This window comes from Falco cherrug, chromosome 13, assembly GCF_023634085.1.
Source record: "Falco cherrug isolate bFalChe1 chromosome 13, bFalChe1.pri, whole genome shotgun sequence".
Classification (NCBI taxonomy): Eukaryota; Metazoa; Chordata; class Aves; order Falconiformes; family Falconidae; genus Falco; species Falco cherrug.
In genome coordinates this window covers 18,345,903-18,353,902 of record NC_073709.1, presented here as the reverse complement: position 1 = coordinate 18,353,902, position 8,000 = coordinate 18,345,903, and positions in this window count along the sequence as shown.

Below are 8,000 nucleotides of genomic sequence, written 5' to 3'. Positions count from 1 at the left end.
CAGTTTCTTGGGTGAGCACTTGCTTCCTGGTCATCTGAACATCGTCTAGGCAGCTGTAGCAGATGTCCCATAGCCTAGGACACAGGGACAGCAGCGAGGCAGTACTAGTGCACTAACAGGGTGACAGGCACAGTAGCTCAGTAGTCAGTGGATATATGTATTGTTATCCTACTTTGACTCTTACATCTAAAATGAGCGATTCAGCCTCTCGAGTTTGGGGTTCCCTGACTACTCGTGGTTTTATTTGCAATTACCAATTCATCAGTGATGTTTGCAAAAGTAAGGTAGCACGTAAAAGCCATTCTCAAGAGAAAAAGCATTTTGTATTCTGAGTTTTACTAGAGCGATGGTACTAGAAGTGGAAATGAGGCATAAGTTAGCATGACTTGTTGCAGGAATGCTGCTGCTTATTCCCTGCATAACTAACCTACAAGGGCAGAGGAATATTAAGTACCACATAGGCCACTGATTTGCTTGTGCATGCAAAACCTCCACTGCAAATGTAAGCAATGTCTATGCCTATCATGCAACAGGGTAAGCTGTGATGCAGTGTGCTTTTTCTTCATTACTGTAATTTGGTTCTGTCATTTTTGCCTGCCCCCCTCCCCCCCCCCCCCTTTTTTTTTTTGTTGCTGTTGTGTTAACTGTTCTACAGAAAGTCAAACCACAGGCAGTGTTCTTCTGCAAACAAAGCCAATTAGTTAAGGTTGTGGACAGATTAAGATTTAAGACTCCAAAGAGATGCCTGGATGGAAATCGTTCAGGTTAGCTACTTCTTATTAAAAAATGCACAAAGAATGGAGGAGAGCAGCACATTTAACTTGGGGACTGGTGGGTGGAGACCACCAGATAATTAGAGATCTCTCCTTTATTATCACCTTTGGAAAAGGGAGGACCAGATAAGCCAGGATATGACCCATTACTGGCAAGGACAGGTATGTAGGTCACTGTGTCATATGGAAAGACCCAGAGCAGAACCTGAGTAGCAACCTGCATGCAGCGGCCCAGATCAAAGAAGAAACTGAGGACACCTTCAAAAACAGCTCTGGCCACAGATCAGGGAACAGCAAGAGGCCCACAGTCCAAAGGAGAACACTGTATGCAGCTTTCTTCTCTCTCTGGATGGACAGGTGGCCGTCGGCTGCTGCCAGGAGATAGCTGATGAAACAAACCTTTGATGAAGAATTCCTAGGATTTTGTAGGGCCAGAAATAGGGAGGGCAAACAGGTGCAAGGGGTATGCAGACAGCTGCATGTACAGCGTGAGTGACTTCTGCTTGGTCCCACTCTTCCTTGTGTTCTTTCATCCACGAAAACAGAATTAAAGAAAGCAGAAGGGAACCAAGATTTCTCTCCTAAGGCATAAAACACAAATGAGGCAGACAGCAGGGTGGATGCAAAGGTTTCAGACATTCGTTTCTGGGAACAGGTTGGGAGAGATCTGAATCCAGCTTCAGCAGGGTGAGTCATCAGCTAGTCTGCAGCGCTGGCTGATTAGCTGCTATAGCTCTTGGAAATAAAAGTTGCCAGCATATAAATGCCAATAAAGCGGGCACGGTCGGCTTAGGAGGATTGCATGAGATCATCCTGGAGGATCAGCTACCCAGCAGGAGTCAGTGAGGGTCAGAAATGCTGATGGTCACTTTGCTGCTTTCTAGTGACGACTGTTTAGATCCACATGACTCCGGAAGGCACCACGATTGTCACCCGCCAGGCAGTTCCTTTGATTATATGGTGTCACACAGCAATAATATATGACTGTTTCCCTGGACCATAAGGTGGGTATTTCAGGACAGAGTATTTTAAATAACTGTTTATACAGTAACAGCTCGCTGCAATGGAGTCATCAAGTGTTTCTGAGGTTACTTAGTACTGCAGAAGAACTGAACAAGAAACCACCTGAGCTCCCTACCTGTGGCCTGGGTACCGCAGGGTGCCACAGACCCACAGAAGAGGCTCAGGCAGCAGTAGGAGCTGCTTTGGGTGCTAGCAACCCACATTTTGCCAACCTTTGATCTAAACAGCTGAACTATTGGGGGAGAACCATAACGCTGCAAACATCTCAGTTGCATTGGGTCTTCTGCCATCATCAGAGCAGCATTACTGTACCCAATTCTTCTGCTGCTACCAGCTCTGACCAAAATGTTAGCAGTTTACCAGGAATATTTGCCACCAATAAGGCTAACTAGACAATAAGACCTCTCTTGTGTGAATGGTGAGTTTGAAATGTGTCTTCTTTTCACACTGGAATAAAATCTGAATGTTGCAACCCCCTGAAAAAATAATTGGTCATAATGCAGATGAAATTTTTTTAAATCTGTCTGCCTGTGGAGTTTTTGTGTTGTTATGAAAAAACCCGAATATTTCACATGGAAAAAGGAAATTTTTTTTCCAAAAAGTCCCCAAAAGTGAAAGCAGGACACTTTAGAACCATCAAAAATTTGCAAAACATGGGTTTCTGTGGAACTGTATTTTTTTTACTGGCCTGCAGTGGCTGTAACTTGTTATTGTTTTTCTGTCAATTCTAATCAGTATAGCAATATTCCACAAGGGTGTGCTGAAAAATTATATCGCATTATATCAGCAAAAATGTATTTATAATGTATTTGTAATGGCAAAAGAATGAGGTCACTACATGTAGTTTATTTCACCCCAGGCAGCTGCTATGGGGGAGCGGCAGAAGGCTGGTGGGCACCAGCTGAGCTTCTGCTGGAAGAACTGCAGGAAGAGCTGTACCATCACATCTCTTCTAGTGAGCTGTGGATGATAGCAAAATATTAGATTAGGGGCAGAATGGTCATTTTGAGCAACTGTGTGTTTTCAAATGGCTGGGCAAGCAGCAGGTTGAGAGAGACTAGGAAAACAAAACCGGGGTTCCAGTATTAGCAAGTCAAATTGTGAACTGACGTCAGGAACGCTGTGATGATTATATCATGAATTTCACAATATTTGGTGCTGTTTTCTGCAGTCCTTGCTCCTGCAACTCTGTAATTACATGAAAATTGCTACGCTTGTTTAAAAGTAAAAAATGTTTCCAGCCTTGAAAGTTTAAAACACATTAACCAAGCAATCCACATGAAAAAAAAAAAGTAAATAAAAAAGCACATCAAACTAATTATTAAACCCCCCAAAACTGTCAGGGTTTTCCAGCAGACAGCTCATGATGCACCCTGGTCTGAGTTGAGCTGATAGCTGATGGCTGCTCAACTGGAGAAAATTCGGTTTTCTTGAGGGAGAGGTGACTAAGAGGGAGTATCTGTTTTTAAAAGATAAGACAGTAAAATATGGCGGCTGTGTGGTTGCTAGGAAGGGATAGCTGTAGTTTTCATGTGTTTTTTTGTGTGTGAGAGATGGAGCTGGGAGAAAGACTAGAAGTGGATCCTAGCTAAATCTTCAATGACTCGTCTTTACACTCACTCTCCATCTCTTTGTCCTTGTTTCTTACAAACCACCCACTACAGAAGTTTTCAAATACCTGGGAGATGCATCACCAACTGGGATATATATACACGTACACATGTGTGTGCATAAAGATGTATATATTTGTGTGTGTTTTAAATCTGTGCATAAACATGTATATATATTTGTGTGCATTTAAAAATGCCTGCAAGCCTTTAGCCACCTAAGGCCTTGTAAGAAGCAACAGCCACAACATTCAGGAGTTACAAAGTAAGAATGCAGCCGCCACAAATCCGGCTGTAATCCTCCTTTAATTACACGGGCGAGTGGGGCCTTAGCGCGGAGGCAGCCCCGTGCTGCAGCGTGCTCCAGCCACCGTAGGGGAAGCAGCAGCACCTCATGACGCAGGACCCGTACAGTACGGAGGGTGAAGCGGAGGCTATAATTAGGAAACCACTTTACTGTGAAGCAGGCAGTCTAATGAAAGCAGCTGATGGGACCAGCTGACTGCATCTATATTGACAATAGCCTGCTAGCGTCGTTTGTATCTGTCATCTTTTTTTCCTTCCCTCTCCAGCACATCTCCAAATGTATAAAGTGAGGTCCCCTTCCCGCACCATAAAGACTGAAACCCTTAGTTAAATTGCTCCACTGAGAGCTGCCCGAACTCATGCGTTATGATGGCCGCTATACCCATGGAGAGGAGGGGGGACCGTCACCTCTGGGCACACCTATGGCAGACAGCCAAGAAAGGATGCTGCATCCTACTCTTGCTTCACACATGCTCCCTCATGCGTGGAGGACACAAAGGAAACACAGAAAATATGACTAGGCTAAATCCCGGCAAAGTTAGGTAACAACAAACGCAAGGCTCTTAGGCAGAGCTCTCTTCACCGAGCTCAAAATGTTCTTACACACTTCAGTGAATTCATCGGTCCTGGCTCTTGTGCAAAGGGATTCAAGTTCAATTACCTGCTGTCCAGCCAGGAAGACCGGGATAGAGGAGGAGAGCCAGGTGCTTGTTTGAGGCATGACACATGAACAGAAAATGCTAATTTTTAGTGCTTAATTCTGAAAAATTTAGCTTGCATGCCTCAAAAAGACCTTTGGAGGTCCCTAAACCACCTGCTCCTCGTGTCTGGTACCCTACATTCCCACTTCGCCCCCCCCTCCCCCTCCCCCCCCGCCCCCAGCAGAGTATTTTGCGCAGTTTGGCTTGGAAAAGCTAGTAACATCACTGTGTATGCTGACTGGACTAGCCCCTTGCTTTTCAGCGTAGCTGTTAACGCAAGTGGAGATACATGCAGGAAGAATTCTGCCTGCCCTTTTGCTGCCCTTGACACACCTATCTGAGCCTACAGGATTTTGGATCTGCAGGGCTCCCCGTCTAGCAGCTTGTAAAAGCATTCCAAATTTACTACTCTTTTAACCAGGAAAGAAAAGAAATCTTCCTTGCCATAAATGCTAATGTTGGTGCACTCGGAAATTCAAAGGGAGGCTGCAGAGAGAGAGAGAAACATTCCCCGTGCGATGATTAAAGTGCCAGTTCATGAACGCTGACGTCAGCGCGTGCTTTCAGGGTGGCAGAGCACTTTGCATTTATCCTCTCCTTGTTTGTGCTCCATCTGGATGGGCTCCAGCGGAAAAAAGAGAGAGAAGGAGAAGCTAATGCTTTTCTAATACATTTCTGAATTCCCTCGGTTTCACGCAGGGAGCAGGCTCAGAAGCACCTAGCTTTTGCTTGCCCAGTTCAATGAGATAAAAGAAACCAAAGGCAGCTGGTGCTCGTGGCCAGGCTAAGTTATAATTAGATTGTCATAGCAAACAGTCAGCTGGGGCAGCTCCAAGGAGGACCGAAGGAGAGCACATTGGTAAAAACCATCATCTCAGGATTCAATAATTTGCAGAGGCAACCTTATTTCCCTTCAAGCGGATTCGTTCCAGCTCACAACTGCTTTCATATAAAGTCACGATGGTTCAAAACCCAAAAAAGCTGCATGAGTAAGCTACAGGTTTCTGCTAAAAATGGTCTGGTGGGAAGACACCCGAGAGCAGCTCCCCAACTTCATGGTATTGTTTGCAGGTTAGAGGATAAGCAGGGCTGGTACTAGGCTCCCTGCTGAAGCAGATCTCCCCTCCCTGGGACGGAGCAGCACAGGGAGTGCTGCATGCTCCCCCTTTCCATAACCCCTCGCCCTCTGCCAGCGGTGGCACTGCCACGGCGGTGGCACTGCCACTTAGGTCAAGCAGAGCAGTTTGTGGAAGGTGTGAGCTGCTGGCTGCTGGGAGGCAGCCTTATGTGGAAAAATACCTCCCCCCAACCCCCACCCTTCTTTATTTTCTTTTGTTTTTAAAATTCTGGGCTGCTGTTGGAGTCAGTGGGAAAGGCTTACCCCATCAATATGGTCACACACACGCTGCAACTGCTACAATAATTACATCGCAGGGTTCTCAGTGAAGATGGCTACTGATAATTTGGGTTTTGAGCTACACACTGTCAAGCGGCGTGGATGACGACTCTGCATGACAGCAGTTTTGGTCTGTGGTCACTCTCATAACTGGCACGGTTACTTGCTAAAAACAGCTCACGTCGCTCAGTACAGGAGTTAGCTCTGCAGTGAAGCTGACTCTCAGGCACTGAAATAACAACTTTGAATTTGCTGGAACTGTTTAGAAGAAAGAACTTTTCTTTCTCCCCAGACATGCTGATGGGTTAGAGTTAGTTCCTCTTTCATAAATCAGGATGGCAATATAAAAAAAGTTAAAAGGTTCCAAATCAGCGATATTTTTCAACTATATGCTTTCAGCTGGAAAATAAGTCAAGGGGTAGACATCCTGCATTTCTAAATATTCTGCAACTAAACAGTCTTTGAAATAGCTAAATAGTCTTTGAAATAACATTTTGAAATGAAAACTTTTACTTTAGGTCCACTTTTCTCCATCATTTCTCTGCCACCAAGTAAAAAACGAAAGACAAACAGACCAACAACACGAGAAAAATAATTCAATTTCAGCAACATAATTTTGTCTACATAGGACTTCCCCCCCACACCCCCTTCCAAAGGGCATACCTTCACCATGTAAATGGATCTGAGATCAGATCCCCAAAAATCCTGACCCTTCCTGCTCTAAGCAATGTGTAAGGATCCCTTCCAGAGCTAGGTGAGGAGAGGGTGCAGCCCGCAGCCTTTGCATCTCGTGGGCTGGAGGTGAAACCTGGCGAGCTAATTATGGGGTGTGGGTAATGCGAGTAGGAGCACGATGGGGGAGCAGTGAATTTCTCTCCCCTCTCCATTCCCCACCCTGTGATAATCACAGCTTGGGCCTCTGCTGAAGTGCTGCCGAGCGCTCAGTGCTCCTGTGTGGAAACGAGCATCAGGGCAGACCTGATCCTCAGTGACCTGAGCTTGCTGCTCCCTACCACTCTCTGCCCGCTCAGACTGCCGGTATTTTACTGTATTTGCGTTCGAGCTAAGGGGAAAACCAGGCATAAAGCTAGCACAGTTACCAGTCTAGCTATGTTAGCGATTGAGTGATAAGTTGTATAGTGGTTACACAACTGGGCTGCATCTGTGGAGCCAGGACTTCTGGGTTTAATTTCCTGCTTAGTCACTGACTCATCACGTAACCTGAGGCACATCACATCACCTCTCTGCACATAAATTACATCATTTTTAGTTGGGGAGGTAGTAAGACTATCTCACATGAATGTTAGGACATACAAATTACCCTCATAAATATTTGTAAAATGCTTTAGACAATGCTTCAACAAAGGCATTGAGTATTTCATTGAATAAGTAACAGGCAGGGGAATGTCCTAATTGCCAGGCTGACTTATTTACTTACCTTTCACCCGAGATTGCTGGCAGTGGTACCAAAACGATGTCTCAGATAGGGGAAAGGGTGAAGAGGCGGTTTGACAAGCGCAGCAGGAGCAGCAGCAGGAAAAGGTCAGCTCATGCCACAAAACAAGTATCTGATAGATAAATGTTACACCGAACGCCGAGAGGCATTTGTGTCATTTTCAGCCCAGATGCACAAAAAGCTCATGTAGATGACACAGTGACAGAATATGGATGTCTAACCCTGTTAAGTATGGTCCGCAAAGTCCCATGTCATTTCTTCAGTATACATGGTCAACTCTGTCTTCGAACTTAAAAAGCATTTAGATACCCAAAGTTCTGTTTTTGCACCTTCCCGGAGGTGTTATCTTCTTGCCTACGATGCGCATCTCACTGTCTGTCCTCCACCTGCGGCTGTCTGGGCTTCAGAGCCTCCGTGTGTCAGCACCTCAGATCCCCAGAGGGTCTGGGAGGAACACTCAGGGATATTACATGATTCATATAATCACTCGGGTTTGCTGTGAGACGTTAAGGAGCTGCTGCACTCCAGGCCCTAAAGGCTGCATTTGCAGACAGGTGAGCTTTCCAAGGGTCCCAGCGTCTGCACTGAAGCCATACAAGATGGGTGCTGACAGACTAAGCAGAGAGCGAGTCTTAGAAACTTTCAGAAGATGCAGCCTTGATTTCTGTTGTCTAATCCATCCCAGCTGTGTCCTCCCTACTTATTCTTAACCCTTGCGTTCTCCTTAGATCTGAACTT